Below are 18,720 nucleotides of genomic sequence, written 5' to 3' on the forward strand. Positions count from 1 at the left end.
AGTCCGAAGCAGACTGGTGTGAAGCGCATCTAGAGAGTAACGAGTTTCTGCCCAGCGCCGCTGTGCAGTGTTTTCACTGCACGAGGGCACTTGGCCAAGGGCCAAGAAAGGTGAACGGGGCTGAAAATCCTGCCTATACTCCATGCTAAGCCACATGCAAAGGTCTCCCCAGAGACACGGGGGGGGGGGCATTTTGGACAGACACGGAGAACTTCTGGAAGGCCAGCATGCATGGGATGATTTTCAAGATCCCGGGTCTGTGGTGATTTTGCTCATTGTGCTAATGGACTGAGGTACCCATTTAGTCCTAATAAGACCAGAGATAACACATTGTGAGAGAGATGATAAATGACATGTAACACTAACTGTGTTTTCCTCCAAGGGGCTTTTTTCGATTTCTGCTGCGTAAGAGGAGCTCAGGGGAAAATTAGAGTTAGGTAAATTTGAGGGGGATATAGTACTGTGGTCAGAGAAAGCAGGGGAGATGCTGAATTAATATTTCCCTTTTTGAGTTCCAGGAGGGCTTTTTCGGGAGAAGGCAGCCACTTTGGCTTAGGGATATGTATAGGCCTCTCAACGCCACACGCAAGGAAAACATGGCACAGAAGCTACACGACAGGGAGTCTTCTGATGAGGATGAGATATTCTATAACGATGTAGGGTAAATAATAGAGGACAATTTAAAATTCTCCTCTAAAATGAGGAAATAATGAAAACTATAATTGTTCGTTTCAAAAGTAAAAGCCTTGGCATTATTCTTCTTACCCCAGGGAAGTCATCAAAGCCCCAGAAGAGAAGCTTCTGGCTGCATATTGGGTTGACGAAGAGGCGAGTGAGGAAAGTGAGACAGCACACGAGACTGCCACAGAGTGAGCCCTGTTCTGCCTCAAGCCACCTGCAAATTTTATTTTCTAATATTGGCTTCTCAGCATTGCTTGTAAAATACTTATTTTTCTCATATTAAAGTGTATAAATTCATAACCAAGTCTAACCATGTGGTAAGGAATTAAAATGTAAATAGTTGAATATTTATACACCACTAACAAGGGCCTGCAAGAAGAAGCAGAGCTGAAACTAGAATCCCTCATGGTAGCCAGTACTTCCACAAGAGGAAATGTGGGCAAAGGAGGATGAGTAGAAGGATGAAGAGGGGCTTCCCTCCCTTGTTTCCCCAGTATCATCAGTCCCTGGGAACTGGAAAACATACCATCCTCAAGGGGCATAGATCATTAAATCAAATAGCAATTTATTCTGGTGCTCTCTCTCCTGGTTTATCAAGTACCAGTTATTTACAACATGCTCGACCTCCTGCCCATAGAGGATCATCTACTTCTGGCCCCTCTCGTATGGTCATTGTGGTTGCCAGAATATTTGGATCACTGGGCCTCCCTCCACTGTGGAGCCAAGGCCTGACTTTTCTCCCAAGTTCTCAAACTCATGTACAAATGTGTACCCTGTCTTGGTAGGGGGTTCTCTACCATTTCAAGCTGGTGGAAAATTCCCAATGGGTTGTTTTTTTTCTTTAAAAAGAAATCCCAACCCTTGGATAACTAGCAGGGAGGTGCCAGAAAGACAGGGTAAAGAAGAATGTGTGAGAGCAGCCATTGCCCAAGACGGCCCTCCTCAGGCCCTGGCCTCTCCTGACCCCACTGAGGGTCAGCTGTGTGCTGCTCGGCTCTCTCCAGCTCAGCCCAGCACCAAACCTACCCACCTCCTGACTCACCCAGCACAGGCCCAGGGCTGCATGATTCCAAGTGATTATATAGTGACAGTGCCACCTGCGGAAGGTGCAAAGGCTCTTCCACTCCTGCCAAGAAAGTCATTAATCACATTTCTTAAGTCAGTGAGAGTTAAATAGATTAATGAGTAAAAGAAATTCTGAATGAACAAGATTTGATAATCTACCAAAATGACCACAGACAGTGCTGGTGGTTTAGTAATATGAGGTGAAGAACTGTGCAAGCCATGGGGTGATAGCACACGGTCCCCCAGAGGATCAGTGGGCCTGGGAGATGGCCCAGCAGGTTGTGCCAGTTGGGTGGGGTTCCAAGCAAAGTGAACGGCCCATCAGTTCTTCTGAGTTATGAGTTTGCTGATGCTGCATGAGAGACATCTGTTCTCTCAGTGCCTGCCCAAGTCACCTCCCAAAGGTTCTTACTGAGAATGAAAAACAAGTGTTTTTCTCTGGGCGGTGACTTCAGTGAGCCAACAAGTATTTACTGTGTTTAAGGCGCATGACTAATACTACTAACAATAGGAAGCAGCAGCAGCTAACATTTACCACTTGCTTGCTTGGTGCCAAGCCCTGGGTTAGGCATCTTATGGCCTTATTTAGCCCAACAGTCCGTGGAAGCATATCTTGTTAGCCTCGTTTGACGGATAGGAAACAGGGTTTAAAGAATGTAGGTAACCTGCTCAAGGACCCAAGGCCCCACGTCCAAAAGTGTGAGTTAAGGTTGCAGCCCAGAACTGTTAGACTCCAACAGGGATTTAGAGAAGTATAAGCTGTGTTTGCCACCAAAGAGTTGATAACAATGATAATAATGAGGAGAAGGAGGCAGCTGCTGTTTATTGAGCACCTGCTATGGACCAGGTACAGTACTAGGCACTTTGGTTACACTATCAGGTCACAAGAGCGGAAAGTCCCCATGCCCGCTCAAACTCTGTAATGAGTGGGGGTCTGATTTCAGTAAGAGAGGTGGTCACAAAGACAGGGAGCTGACGAGAAACCAGGGGTAGAGATCCTTGTACTGCTGGGCTTCCCAAAGTGTGGACCAGGATTCCAGGTAGCTCCAGGTTCCTAGTTTGGGATATTTCCATTATTTCAAAGTTGGTACAAAAATGAGGCTTAGATAATATTTTTTGTATCATACTACCTCAGATTTGCACAATTTTTTATTAGTCTCAAATGCTACCCTACCATATTTCTAAACTAAAATTCCCAAGAGTAAGATTCTGCTTGGCCCAGTTTGACCGAGATTGGGCAGTGTTTTTGCCAGAGCCAGAGACTTCACCTGGCCAGCCTGAGTGAGCTGTCTCTCCTTGGATCAGGGAGTCATCCCTGGCTGTGGCCCAGAAGCAGGAGGGGTGCCCAGGGTCAGGTGGTACAACACACAGCCGCCTGGGGCTGCCTCTGTCACCATCTTATGATGGACAAACTAGCTCAGAGCCCAACTCCTTACTGAGACCTGCGAGATAGAAGGGGAGAGGGAGATACAAGGCCAACAGCTACTAAATGAATGCAAATTCTGATTCCGATGAAATCTGTCAGAGAATTTAGCCACTTTTTAAGAGATAATGAAATGAGACAATATATGATTAGGGCAAAAATGATACAGGGAAGAAAATTGTAGGATTCAGAGGAGGGAATGTTAGGAAACTAGGGAGGGTCCATGAAAAAGGCAGAACTTGATCTGGGCCTGAATTATATGCCAGACACTGTGGCTGGAGCTGGGGAAAGAGTTGATTAGGACAAAGTCCCTTCTCTTGTGGGGCCTTAAGACTGAGAGGAGGCACAGACACCTGAAGATATATTATACATAGAAGACAGTGTGTTGACATGACAATGGCAGTGTACCAAGAAGTGGTTCAGCTCTTGGTTGGCTGGAAAGGAGTAAATGTGAGGGATGGCTTAGAGGAGGGGAAGAAGAAGAAAGCCAAACAGAAGTTTCTTGGGAAGACGAGATGAAGGAAAGGCATTCTAGAAGGAGGACAGTACAGAGGCAAGAAGCATGAAACCTTGGGTGGGTTTGAAGCGTGTGCAGTCTGGTGTTCCGAAGCATGAAGCAGAAGGAGGAAAGGGCAGTAGGTGAGGCTGTGCGGGCGAGCAGAGACCCAATCCCAAAGGGCCTGGTCAAGGCGCATGGCCTTGACCAAACAGAGCACAAACTACAATGTTTTAAATAGAGAAGAGACATGACCAAGCTTCAGTTCTATAAAGAGTACTTTGATGGTGGCCTAAAAGTAGAGAGGCCAAGAGGTCAACTTGGGTGTTTAGACCAAGTAGGAACTGGGAGAAAATGGGGCACCAGACCAGAGGTTTTGATGCAACTGAAGAGCATGTACACTGGATACACATGAGTGAGAACTGGAAGGACAAGAGCTTATGTTCAGAGAATGAAAGATTGTACATTTAAGATTTTTTATGACAAATTCCAGATGATGATAAGGTCCAAATGTAACCTGGGAATGGAGATCAGTGAGGTGTTGGGAATCCAGAAGGTGATGAGAAATAATTCGGATAGTCCTGGACACTCATTCCTTTCCCCTTTCAGTAGCTCAGTAAAAAGCTAGCTCAGCAGGTACCAGCAAGCTCAATGGAAAAAATAGGCTCCCCCTCCTACTGCGACCATTTCTGTCACCAAGCAGTTGCCACTGTTAGTAGTATAGACGTTCCCTGCCTCACCATCCCTGTAACTGTGACGCACTCCAGGCTGGCTCCTCCTCTACGGGAACTCTGGTCATGGGACACACAATCCAGCTAAGTCTGGTCTAATCCCCTTCTCTGAAAGCTTGAAGGATTGAGTGCACCCTGTTATTGTTCTGCTTATAAGTTCACCCACCCCCCCGAATAATAAAACCCTACTGTATATTTGCACAGCAGGGGGTTGAGGAATTTCGTGCCCAGGAAAATCTGTGCGTTGTTGGCATGGTAAGTATTGTGGTAGATGTGGAACCTAGAAAAATGGTACAGATGAGCCGGTTTGCAGGGCAGAAGTTGAGACACAGATGTAGAGAACAGACATATGGACACCAAGGGGGGAAAACTGCGGTGGGGTGGGGATGGTGGTGTGCTGTATTGGGCAATTGGGATTGACATGTATACACTGATGTGTATAAAATTGATGACTAAGAACCTGCAGTATAAACAAACAAACAAACAAAACAACTAATACTAAACTTTCATTGGGATATTTGTATGGAAATATGTTAATATAAATGTTTCAGACATTACATGAAATTTCTAAAAATCTTATATGTTCTTGTATCATGTTATAAGTCATAATCCTAGTTATTATTTTAAAATGTATATCTCAGGAATAACTAATTTTCTTGTCAACTGCATTATTATGAACTTTCATCAAATCTTTAACCGTGGTCATTTTTAAGTCTTTTGTCATTTACAGACAGTTCTGGGTGTACTCTGATGCTTTTGCAAATATGTTCCTATAAAAGGGTTTCATCTTCAAGAAATTCATGGAAAAGAGTCTGACAAGTACAGGTTTCTGGTAACTGACTGTACTGCTGAACTGAATGAATAAGCATTTTCAGAACTCTAATGAAAAACTGATGAACTCATAAAAGTGCTAACAAAAAGTCAAGATGGAAAAAAAATTAATTACATGGCACTGAGTGAACTGATGAGGATGAGTATAATTTTTGTCACTTTCTGTTTGAATTTAAAAAAAATATAAAAATAAAAATAAAAAATAAAAAAATCCCACAAGGACTCAGAGGCAAAGAATATACAAATCAATTTTCACTGCAAAGTAAAGGAGCTGTTACAGTGGAGGATTACTGGACTGAATGTCAATATTATGACATAGTATGAGTGTGTTTTGTGTTTGGTAATTGCAATCATTGTTGCTTTTGTTGTGGTCATCCATGTACAATGCTTGGTGTCAGTCTATCTCTTGTAAAAATAAAATACAGCGTGTGTGTGTGAAAAAAAAAAAAAGGAAAAAAAAAAAAAGAAACTGTGTTCCCAAATGAAACCCTGGGATAGGATTAGTCATTTACATCTTTTAAAAATAAAATCCAAGAGTATTAGAGCTGTGGTATACTTATTGAAAAAAAAAAAAAAAAACTATTGTGGTAGAGGAAACGACTTGGAGCCCATGACCAAAGTCCCCAACCATTACGAGGGCATCATTCATTAATATGCCAGTTCAAAATACTGAGAGTCTCAAGTCTGTCTGGTTCAACCCCTGAATCAGACAGCGTATTGGTTATTTGGTGGTATGTAACAGATCATACCAAAATAGTGGCTCAAACAACAATAAACATTTATTCCTCACAATTTCTGAGTCAAGCCTTTAGGGGAATAGCTTGGGCAGTTCTGGCTCTGGGTCTCTCACGAGTTCCTCAAGATATCGGCCAGGGCTGCAGTCATCTGATGGCTGGACTGAGGCTGCAGGGTCCACTTCCAAGATGGTTCACTCCCTTACCTGGCTGCCAGGGTGGTGCTGGTTGTTAGAGGGAGGCCTCCTTTCCTCCCTGCATGGACCTGTCCACCTGCTACTTGATTGAATGTCCTCACTACATGATGGCTGGCTTCCTCCAGAGGGAGCTGTCCAAGAGAGAGACAGAGGTTATTCCTCTTATGGCCTGGCCTCAGAAGGCACATAACACCACTTCTGCCACATAGCATGGTTAGAAGTCAGTCACACGTTCCAGCTCACATTCAAGAGGAGGGGATTTAGACTCCACCTTTTGAAGAAAGAAGAGTCAAAGAATTTGCGGACATATTTTAAAACTACCATAGACAAGAAAATAGAAAGCACTCTAGATATTTCAAGCCAAAAAAAAAAAAAAGCCAGAAAGAGAGAAAGATTATATCCAAACAGTTGGTGCTTATCATTGAGGGGGCTAATGGTGGTGAAAGTTGGGGATGGGGGGCATTGCAGCACTAGCCTTCAGGTTACTTTACCACAGCTGCTTTCCATAGACTCAAAACTGCTGCTGCCACTCAGAAGTCAGGAAACTTTGGGAAGCCACTGATGAGGTCATTGCAGCCCCAAAGCCCCAAGGGTGGTGACTAGATGGGGAATATGGAGTGTGCTGCAGAGGAGGAAAATATGATTTCCATCTGCTTTCCACCTTCCAAATTTCACACAAGTACATTTTATTGGCAGAACCCTGCTGTCGAGGGGATCTGTGAAATATGGTTCCCAGGCCTCTAGCACCTGCAGAGAAGGGGGTAGAAATGGGTGTCAAGAGCCAACCAACACTTTCCAACATGCGTCCGTATACAGGTATGGTGAGGAGGCACCACCAGTACTTGGAGAAGTCCTGGAGCCCTAGTCTTTTTTTTTGTAGGCTTATGGGTGTCCAAGGCTTTGTAAAAGGGGGGTGGTGTCCACATAGAATAGCATGGTGGAGAGCTAGCTGAGTCACAAATCTGACAGGTGTCACTGTAGTTGGGGAGCAGGTGAGGTACTGGTTGCTGGTGACATGCAGTCAGCCCCAGAGGTGACTGGAGTTGATCCTTAGTTGGTCTCTGGAATGTTCTCAGGCCTCTCAGACTCTCAGTTCTCTCAGACTGCAGGCCGTGCAGCATCGGAGAGAACATAGCTGCCATTCAAAAGAGCTGCCAGAGGAAAGGTGTCCATAGGGAAATACCATTTCTCAAAATATAGTCTGTGGACCTCTACACTCAAACATCTCTGGGATGCTTCTTTAAAAGGCTGATCCTGGGACTTCCCTGATGGTCCAGTGGTAAAGAATCCGCCTTCCAGACTTCCCTGGTGGCGCAGTAGTTAAGAATCCGCCTGCCCATGCAGGGGACATAGGTTCGAGCCCTGGTCCAGGAAGATCCCACATGCCGCGGAGCAACTAAGGCTGTGTACCACAACTACTGAGCCTGTGCTCTAGAGTCTGCGAGCCACAGCTACTGAGCCCTCGTGCTGCAACTACTGAAGCCCGCTTGCCTAGAGCCCGTGCTCCGCAACGGATTAATCCCAAGTATATTTGAGTACCTAATGGAGTATGAGTGTGCTAGGTACTAGAAAAAGGATGATAAATCTGTAAATATTGTTCCTGAAATGTTCATAATCGCTCTGGAGAAGATTACGGATCTTCTCCATACACAGATAATGGATACAATGAATAAATGGATACATACAATGAATGCAATGGATAATGATACGGATAATAAATCTATAGTTATTGGTTTGAAACAGTATCAAGATCCAAGTAATTCCTCCAAAGTCAACAATTTTTGAAGTAAAAGAGCTCAGAAGTAGGTAATGGGTGGGGCTAAGGGTCTGATTTATTGAGGTGGAGAAAGTCGTGGTGGGGATGCAGAAATGTGCTCGGTGATTTGGGGGTACTTTAGGAAAATGGGCTAGAAACCAGCTTTTTAAGAGCTTCACACTAGACTGTTGATGGCTTTACTGAGTTCTACCTTGATTTGCATATTTAAGACTCATGAAAACACTCAAGTCGAAGGACTGCATCTTTGGTGGTCATTTCTCACACAGAGTCAGGAAACCTAAATTTTTAAAGTTCAGTGAATAGTTGGTGCTCATTACTTAGTACTCTAGTCTTCTCTGGGAGTTTGAAGAAGAAGCCAGCTGCTTTAGATGTCTGCACCATTCGATCCAGTAAACTCACACTTTGGACTCTATGCTAAAAATACACTTGAATAGAAGCGGTAAACTCCAAGACTTCTGGGCGCGGGAGTTGCGGAAGGGGAACTAGAGGCAGAGACAAGCCCGGAGTGGGAGGGGCGAGGGAGAGGTCCGAGCACCGCCCTCGTCCCACTCCCACCAAACTGGCTCCGCCCCTCAGGCTTTGTAAACAGCACATGCGCAGACGCGCGTGCGCAGACATTATCATTATAATAAGGTATAACATAGTTAATTTTTTAAAAAGCACATGAGTTCCTTATGATACTCAAAATGAAAAGTGGGGGAGCTCTTCTTTATAGAATAATGTTACCTAATAAACGCAAAAGGAATGATAGAATTAGGAAAGTGTCATTTTGCAACTATCAATGTAATAATCGATTCAGACAAGGATTATCATTGATGCACAGTGGGGTGAAGACTTGTTTGAAAGTAGGATCTTCACTGATCCCAAAGTATCACCCCACATATTATTTATCAATTACCAAGGGGAAAAATAACTTTACAATGGAGAGATATGGAAGATACCACCTCAGTCAAGTGATCAAACTTAGCACTGGGCCACCTGAAGTGATGAAGTATGAAGAATACATCACCTATATAGTATTCTTTCCCAAAATGTTTACTTTGAATCTAATGAGGAAACAGACAAATCCAGATTGTGGGGCAATTTACAAGACAACTGGCTTAGACTGTTTAAAAATGCCAATGTGATAAAAGAACAAAAAAAAATAGTAGGGAAATATTCTAGATTAAAGGAAACAAAGACATGACATGCAATGCCTAATCTTTAACTGGACCCTGTATCAAAACAAAACAGACTTAAACTATGTTATTGGCTTCTGGCCAAGATGAAGTAACAAGGACCAATTTGACCTCCCACCTGAAACAATGAAAATATCAGGCAGAACATATGAAACAACAGTTTTCAAGAAACTGGACCTCAGGCAATAAAGTTCAGTGATCTCCAGGAGATGGGAAATAAATGAAGTGATCCCTCTAATTGCCCTACCTTACTTCTCTGAGAGAGTTTCCAGGTCATGGTAAAGGGAAGAGAAGTCCTGGCAGAGACTGGTGGACCCCCTGACTGAGGAAATGGAGCTGAGAGTCTGGGAAAACCAACGTAACTAGAGTTCCCAAAGCAGAGTATCAGAGAGAAAAGAAGTGCACAGACAAAGAACTCTGGAGACATGCAGAGGGATCTCTTGAGAATTCAACAAAGTATTGGTCAGTACATTTGTGTGAGGAATTCCTTGATGCCAGGAAAAGAACCACATGAAAGGATTAATAATAAGAATAACTGGATATCACACAGGGTTGTAGGAATAGTACCTGTTCCTACAAGTCAGACTGCAAAACCTCATGATGCTCAGAAAGGACTTGTCTCCGTAGTTGCATACAGTGAGCTCCACACTAAAGGCTACTTGGACTCCTACCCAATGAATCTTACACACTAGACCTAAAAGAATAAAATTGTTCTGAGTAACTTGATTTCACCCAAAACAAAGCCCAAGCATTTTACAGGAATATATATATATATATATATATATATATATATATATATATATATATATATATATATATATAGCAAATAATAAACTAAACCTCACAATATCTGGGATCATATGAAAAATTGCCAAGGATGCAAAGAAGTAGGAAAATATGACCCATACTGAGGAGAAAAGGCAATCAATCAAAACTAACCCATAATCCATACAGATGTTAGAATTGGCAGAAAAGAACATTTAAAAAGTTATTATACATGAAGGAAAGTTATTACAACTGTATTTCATATGTTAAAAAAACCAGAATAAACACTGAAAATGTTAAGTACAGGCATGGAAAATGTAAAACAGACCCAAATTGCGCTTCTAGAGATTAAAAACAATGTCTAAATGAAAAAGACATTGAACGAGGTTAATGGCAGATTAGACACTGCAGAAGAAAGGGTCAGTGAACATTAAGGCATAGTAATAGAAACTATCCAAAATGAAACAAAAAGAGTAACAAAACAAAACAACAACAAAAATGAATAGAGCATCAGTGAGTCGTGCAACAACTTCAAGTGGCCTAATACATGGGTACTTAGAGTCCATGAAGGAGAGGAGAAATACAACAATTTGAAGAAATAATAGCCAACACTTTTCCAAATTGGTAAACACTATAAACCCACAAAGTCAAGAAGATCAATGAACTTTAAGCATAAGAAACATGGACAAAACTACACCAAGGCACAAAAAATAATCAAATTGCTCAAAACCAGCAATAAAGAGAAAAATTTTAAAGCAGCCAGAGGAAAAAACTATACACTACATACAGAGGAACAAAGATAACAATGACAGCAGAATTCTTGTTGGAAACAATGTAAAGGAGAACTCAGTGGAATAACACCTTTAAAGTAGTGAATTGAATTCTATCAAGCTAGAATTCTATACCCAGATCTGTCCAAACAAAAGCAAAATAAAGACTATCTCAGACATACAAAAGCTGAAAGAATTCATTACTAGCAGACTTTCACTGTAAGAAATGTTAAAAGAAGTATATTTTTAAGCAGAAGGAAAATGACACCATATTGGAATATGGATCTACACAAAAGATTAAGAATACTGGAATTGCGACTTCCCTGGTTGTTCAGTGGTTAAGAATCTGCCTGCCAATGCAGGGGACACAGGTTCGATCCCTCGTCCGGGAAGATCCCACATGCCACAGAGCAACTAAGCCTGTACGCCACAACTACTGAGCCTGCACTCTAGAGCCTGTATGCCACAACTACTGAAGCCCACGCACCTAGAGCCTGTGCTCTGCAACGAGAGAAGCCATCCAATGAGAAGCCAGTGTAGCGCAACGAAGAGTAGCACCTGCTCGCCGCAACTAGAGAAAGCCCACGCGAAGCAACCAAGACCCAACGCAGCAAAAATAAATTTAAAAAAAAAAGCTTAAAAAAATTTTTTAAAGGATTTTAGTCATTCAATATATGTCTCTGACCACAATGGAATTAAATTAGAAATTAACAAATCCGAAAAATCTCCAAATATTAGGAAACTAAACAACACACTTCTGAGTAACTTTGTGGTCAAAGAAGAAATCAAAAGCGAAATCAGAAACTATTTTCAACTCACTGAAACTGAAAACATAATATGTCAACAAGTGGGATATTGCTAACGCTGTACTCAGCTTCCTCAACTTCCACCTTAAACTGGAAAAACGAGAGCAAATTAATCACAGAGTAAGAGAAGAAAGAACACAATAAAGATCAAAGTAGAAAGGAATAAAATGGAGAACAGAAAAATACTATAGATATTAAAAGGATAGTAAGAGAATATTATAGAAAACTTTATACCAATAAATTCAAGATGAAATGGACAAATTCCTTGAAAGACATGCACTACTAAAGTTTATTCAAGAATAAAGATATTAAGGAAATTGGATGTGCAGTTTAAATCCTTCCAACAAAGAAAGCTGCAAGTCCAGGTGGCTTAACTGAGAAACTCTACCGAACACTTAAGGAATAAAATAATGCCAATTCTACACAAACTCTATCAGAAAGTTGAAGAGAAGGGAATACTTCCCAACTTATTTATAAGGCCAACTTTCACCGTATCAAGATTAGACAATGACATTACAAGAAAACTATAGACCAATATCTCTCATGAACACAGAGGCAAAAATTCTTAACAAAATGTTAGCATATCAAATCCAATAATATATAAAAAGATGATACATCATGACCAAGTGGGGTTTATCTCAAGAAGGAAAGGTTGGTTTAATATTTGAAAATCAATTTACCCAACTTAGTACACTAAACAAGAAAAATCAGGACATCTCTGGTGGGGCAGTGGTTAAGAATCTACCTGCCAGTGCAGGGGACATGGGTTTGAGCCCTGGTCCGGGAAGATCCCACATGCCGCGGAGCGACTAGGCCCGTGCACAACAACTACTGAACCTGCACTCTAGAGACCGTGAGCCACAACTACTGAGCCCATGTGCCACAACTAGTGAAAGCCGTGCACCTAGAGCCCGTGCTCTGCAACAAGAGAAGCCACGACAATGAAAAGCCTGCATACTGCAACAAAGAGTAGTCCCTGCTCGCCACAGCTAGAGAAAGCCTGCATGCAGCAATGAAGACCCAATGCAGCCAAAAATAAATAAACAAATGAAGAAAAGAAAAGAAGAGAAAAATCACATAATCATTGCAATAGATGCAGGAAAAGAATGAAAAAATCTAACATCCATTCCTGATTAAAGAGAAAAACAGCCCTCAGTAGACTAGGAATGGAAGGAGACTTCCTCAACTTGATAAATGACTTCGACAAAAAACCTAACATCAAATTTAATGGTGAAGGACAAAGTACTTTCTCTCCAGGATCAGGACAAAGGCAAGGATGTCTGCTCTCATTACTTCTATTTGACATTGCACTGAAGGTTCTAGCCAGTGCAATAGGGCAACAAAAAGAAAAGAGATATTCAGAATGGAAAGGAAGAAGTAAAACTATATTTGCAGATAACATGATTATGTAGAAAACCTGATAGAATCTACAAAAATGCTACTGGAACTAACAAATGAGTTTATCAAGTTTGCAGGGTACAAGATCAACATACAAAAAGATTAATTTATCTCAACAGACAAGCAGAGATCAAAGTTTTAAAATACTACTTAAAACAGAATCAAACATATAAAATACTTAGAATAAATCTGACAAAAGATGTAAAAGACTTGCACACGGAAAACTGTAAAATATTGCTGGGGGGAATTAAGGAAGACCTAAATAACTGGAGAGATATAATGTATTCATGGATCAGAAGATTCAATATTGTTAAGACATCAATTCTCCCCAAATTGATTTATAGATCAAAATCCCAGTAGGCTTTTCTATAGAAATTGACAAGCTAATTCTAAAATTCATATGGAAATAAAATTTAGAATAACTAAAACAACTTTGAAAAAGAACAAAGTTGAAGAACTAACAGTAACTGATTTCAAGGCTTATGAAGCTACACTTTCAAGACATTGTGATAGTAGTGTAAAGATAGACAAAAAGATCAAAGGAACAGAATAGAAAGTTCAGAAGTAGAGAGATGTGAACAACTGACTTTCAGGTTCAAAGGCATTTAAGTGGAGAAACGATAGTCTTTTCAACAAATGATGCTGGAACAATTGAATATCCAGGTGCAAAAAAAAAAAAAAAAAAGAACTTCCATCCAAACCATATACAGAAATGAACTCAAATTGGTTTAAAGATCTAAATGTAAAACATAAAACTAAAAAACATAAAACTATGAAACTTCTAGAACAAAACAGGTGAAAAATATTATGACCTTGAGTTAGGCAAGATTTCTTAGATACAACACCAAAAGCATAATCCATAAAAGAAAAAAATAGATAAATTAGACACCATCAAAATTAAGAATTTCTGCTCTGCAAAAGACACTCCTGAGAGAATGAAAAGATGAGTCACAGAATGGGAGAAAATACTTAGCAACTTACATATTGGATAAAGGACTAATTTCCAGAATATATAAAGAACTCTCAAAATTCCAGAAAAATATAGATAAAAGATTCAAAGATATACAGATGGAAAATAAGCATATGAAAAGATGTTTGACATGATTAATCATTAGGGATGCTACAGTGAGATACAACTACACACCTATTAAACTATCTAAAATTAAAAATACTGAGCATAGCAAGTGTTGGCTACAACGTGAAGAAAATGCAACTCTCATACACTGCTGGTAGCGATGTAAAATGATCAAACCACTATGGAAAATAGGTATTTTTAAAAAACTTAAACATACACTTACCAATGACCCAGCCATTCTACTTGCAGGTATTTACCTAAGAGAAATGGAAGTATACATCCATACAAAGACTTGTACACAAATATTCATAGCAACTTTATCTGTAATAGACAAAGACTGAAAGAACTCAAATGTCCATCAATGGTGAATAGATAAATTGTGGTACATCCATATCATGGAATACTATTCAGCAATAAACAGAAATGAATTACTGATATATACAAAAATATGGATGAAGATTAAAATAATCATGCTGAGTAGGAAGCCAGTTAGAAAAAAGTATACACTGTATGATTCCATTTACATAAAATTCTAGAAAATGCAAACAGAAAGCAGATCAATGGTTGCATGGCGATTGGGAAGGGCAAGGAACGATGGGAAGGAAGAATTACAAAGAGACATTAAGAAACTTTCTGAGGTGATGGATATTTTGATTTTGATGATGTCCTCATGGTGTGTATGTATGTGTGTGTGTGAACACAGATTATTGTATGTCAATTATACCTCAAAAAGCTGTTAAAGGAAATGATATTATATGAGAGAGACAATTGGGGAAATTTGAATAGCAACTCTTTATTAGGTAATATTATTGTGTAGGAATTTAATTTCTTCAATACTGTGTGTTAACAGTATTGTAGTTACATAGGGAAATAATTTTTAATATCCAGAGAGGAGGGCACCTAGCTGACAAGAGAGGGATCGCAATTGTGGCAGATGCTGTGGAAGGCTGAGGAAGATGAGGCTAGAGCAGTGACCAACAGATGTGACGGCGTGGTGAAGACAGTCATTTGTCAGCTGACCTGACAAAGACGGTTGGAACAGACTGCTAAATGCAGGGCCCTTTCCGCCTACTAATCTCATGCAATCCCTTCAACTAGCCTTGGCATAACAGAAAGTTTCTACTAGCTTGCCATATTGGAGGGGGGATGGCACAATTTAAGGTGCAGTTAGTTGTGTAATAAACTGTCACAATACGGTCCTACAGAAATAGTTTTTTAAACTGCAAAAAAATGAAACTTGACCCTTCCCTCACAACATATATGAAAGTTAACTCAAAATGAATCATAGACCTAAATGTAACTATACAACTTCTGGAAGAAAACATAGGAGAAAATCTTTGTGATTTTGGGTTAGACAATGGGGTCTCACACAAAGATTTCTTAGATAAGACACAAAAAAGCACAAACCATCTAAGAAAAATTGCTAAGGGATTTCCCTGGTGGTTAAGACTCCGAGTTCCCAATGCAGGGGGCCCGGGTTCGATCCCTGGTCAGGGAACTAGATCACACATGCATGCCACAACTAAGAGTTCGCATGCCACAACTAAGAAGCCCATGAGCCGCAACTAAGACCCAGCACAACCAAATAAATAAATTAAATTAATATGAAAAAAAAGAAAAATTGCTAAATTAGAGTTCATCAAAAATTTAAAACCTCTAGTCTTCAGAGACACTTTAATACAATGAAGATAAGTCACAATCTGGGAGAAGATATTTACTAAACACATATCTGGGAGAAAGGACTTTTTCCATTGCTTTTTATATAAAGCACTCTTAAAACTCAATATGAATATCTAATTAAAAAACAGATTTGAACAGACACTTCATTTAAAAAGATATTTGCACATGAATAGACACTCAACATCATCAGCTATTACCGAAATGCAAAATGTGGCAAAAACCACGAGATGCAACTACACACCTACTAGAAAGGTTAAAAGTTTTTAAAAAACAAATATAATGATCAGTTGAAGATGTGGAGCAACTGCAACTCTCATAGACTGATAGTGGGTAAGCAAAATGGCACAGGCACTTTAGAAAACAGTTTAGCACTTTCGTAAAAAGTTAAATATGCACTTAGCATATGATGAAGCAATCCCACCCTTAGGTATTTTACCCCAAAGAAATGAAAACATATGCTCGCACAAAACATATGTTCACACACACGTGAGTGTTTTCAGAGGCTTTGTTCATAATAGCCAAAAAACTAGAAACAACTCAAATGTTCATCAAATGATGAATGCGTAAACAAACTGTGTATCCACACAACTAGAATACTACTCAGCAATAAAAAGGAATGAGCTACTGACAGGTGCAACAAAACAGATGAATCTCCAAAGAGACTGGCTAAGTGAAAGAAGCCAAAAACAAAAGTCTACATACCACATGATTTCATTTATAAGATATTCTGGAAAAGGCAACATTATACGGACAAAAATCAGATTGGTGGTTGCCAGGGGCTGGTAGTGGGAGGAGGATGGATTGACTACAAAGGGACATGAGGGGTCTTTTGGGAGTGCAGGAGTTTTCTTTACCTCAAACGTGGTGGTGGCTACAGAACTCTACGTTTGTCAAAACACATCACACTGTATATTTAAAAATAGTGAATTTTGTTAAATGAAAATTATACATAAATAAACCTGACTTAAGAAAATAATAAAACAAACCTAAAAAAACAATTGAGTGAAAACAAATGTAAGAAAAATCAACTTACAGTTTTTCCAATTCAAGGGTCATCATGAGGATGCTTTCAATTGTTGTGACACTTGTGTTGTTCCCATGTCTCTGAAGGAGAAGCCCAAACATGCATGATATAAAACCCAAAGACAAAAATTCTAAACTTAAAAAGATACTTAACATGTGATTACTTCAATTCTGGCTTCTTACTTGCCATACATGATAATGCCAAAGAGCTCTTATTGAAGAAATTTAAATTTGCGTCATCAAATTAATGGCCTTGGTGCTGAACAGTACAATCATTTTTTATTATCCTAACTTCTCATTTTCAATTGCATCTACCTCTTTTGATCACTCTTTTTTAAAAAAATAATGTACCCCTTATTCCTTTTTGCTCTCTGGGATAAATAATATTCCTACATGCACCTACATGTTCCATATCTATATGTGTTCTTCAACACTGTACTCATTCTCTGCTGGCTGTCTTACCCATATATATTCTTTCTTAATCCTTTTCTTTGCCAATAACTCTTATTTTCAATAACCCAGTTAAAATCTAAATTATGACTTTTTAGCCAAAGTACTCAATCTTTGACGAAAGTAAAAAAGAGCAGAAATTATGTCATGAGCCATGAAACTGCTGCAATACTTACAAATATTTTAATGCTGGCAATTTAAAAAGATAAGAATCTTCAACTGTTGTCAAAGGATTATGATTGAGAATTCTGAAAAATGGAATGGAATTTAAATTATCTGCATTTTCAATTACTTCCATGAAAGCTTATATTCATTTTTTTTGGTACAGAACGTGAAGGTTTAAAAAAAATCATTTTCTGTCTTTACCTGTAAATCACCCTTAGCATCTGTAAAACACTCTTTCATTGGGAACTACCCAGGTCTCTAGATGATAAAGTGGAGAAGAGAAACAAACAAACAAACAAAAAAATAGAAAAAAAGTGGCTAGCAAAGAAAAAATATGCCAAAGAACTTTTCAGGTTAAAAACCCTAGAAGTGACTATGCTGGTAGGAAGCCCTTGCTCTGTAAAAAAGTACTATTTCTAGTGTCCTCCATAATTCAAGGTGTTTTTCTTTCATCTCTACAAATTTTTTGAAATTTCATGATTTAAACTACCCAGTTAAAGACAAAAATAGGGCTAATTCCTTGGTTCTGAAGCCAAAGAAGAAGAGATAAATCCAAGAGGAACTGGTGAAAGCCATACTCCCATCACATAGTCCCATGTGTATTCTTGCATCATAGCCTTTGTTACTGTGTATGTAATCACCTGTTTACTTGTCAGTCTCCTAGATTGCCAGCAACTTGAGAGCAGGGACCACACTTTATTGTCATTATTATTCCTGTGCCTGACATAGTGCCTAATATTTACTAGGTATTTAATAAATGTTTGCTGAATAAATAAATAACATTTTGTTTATATATCAATGAAATAAACAAATTAATTTTGGGGAACAAAATTTTACTCCAAAATGCTGGAATAGATTTTCTTCTTAGTTCTTTATTTTTTTTTTTCTTAGTTCTTTAAAACAAATAAGGGGAAAAAAAAACCCCAAAAGAAACAGGAAGAAAAGAATATCTGACTTTAGGTTAACTCTACTCAAGAATTATTAATGTATTTTTGCGAATATTATAAAGATAATTATCAAAAGTAATATCTTTTGGGTTGCCAGGCATCTGTGATCAGCATTTAACATTTAATCCTCACAGTAACATTATGTGATAGATATATTACCCCATTGTACAAATGAGGAAACTGAGGCACAGAGAAGTTATATAACTTGTCCTAAGTCATCAAGCTAGTAAGAAGCAGAGCTGGAATTTGAACTCAGTTCTGACTCTAAAGCTTGTGTTTAACCTGAATGAAAAAAAAAAGGAGGCGGGGCGGTTTAAAACATCTGTTACTTTAACCTTAATTTTGAGAGCACTAAGTATAGAAATACCTTTTCAAACTTCATCTACCCATCTGGGAAAGCCTCTATGAGAATGATATTTTCTCTTTTTATTTATTGATTTCTCTTTTTATTTATTTTTGCCGTAATCACCTCCCATGATAAATATTTAATTAGCCTATGGTCATTGAGACTTTAGAGATTTTTAAAAA

General features: G+C 39.2%; 1 long non-coding RNA gene across 1 annotated transcript; it reads right to left on the minus strand.

Moving 5' to 3' along the window:
• Positions 1-5,668: 5,668 nt before the first annotated feature.
• LOC137755305 (uncharacterized) lies at positions 5,669-17,689 on the minus strand. Its single transcript, XR_011071989.1, has 4 exons — positions 17,447-17,689; positions 17,257-17,328; positions 16,641-16,711; positions 5,669-6,289 (listed from the first exon to the last, which is right to left on the minus strand). It is a non-coding gene; the product is annotated as an uncharacterized lncRNA (long non-coding RNA).
• Between the last annotated feature and the right edge of the window lie 1,031 nt (positions 17,690-18,720).

The sequence above is a fragment of the Eschrichtius robustus genome, chromosome 20 (genome assembly GCF_028021215.1).
Source record: "Eschrichtius robustus isolate mEscRob2 chromosome 20, mEscRob2.pri, whole genome shotgun sequence".
NCBI lineage: Eukaryota > Metazoa > Chordata > Mammalia > Artiodactyla > Eschrichtiidae > Eschrichtius > Eschrichtius robustus.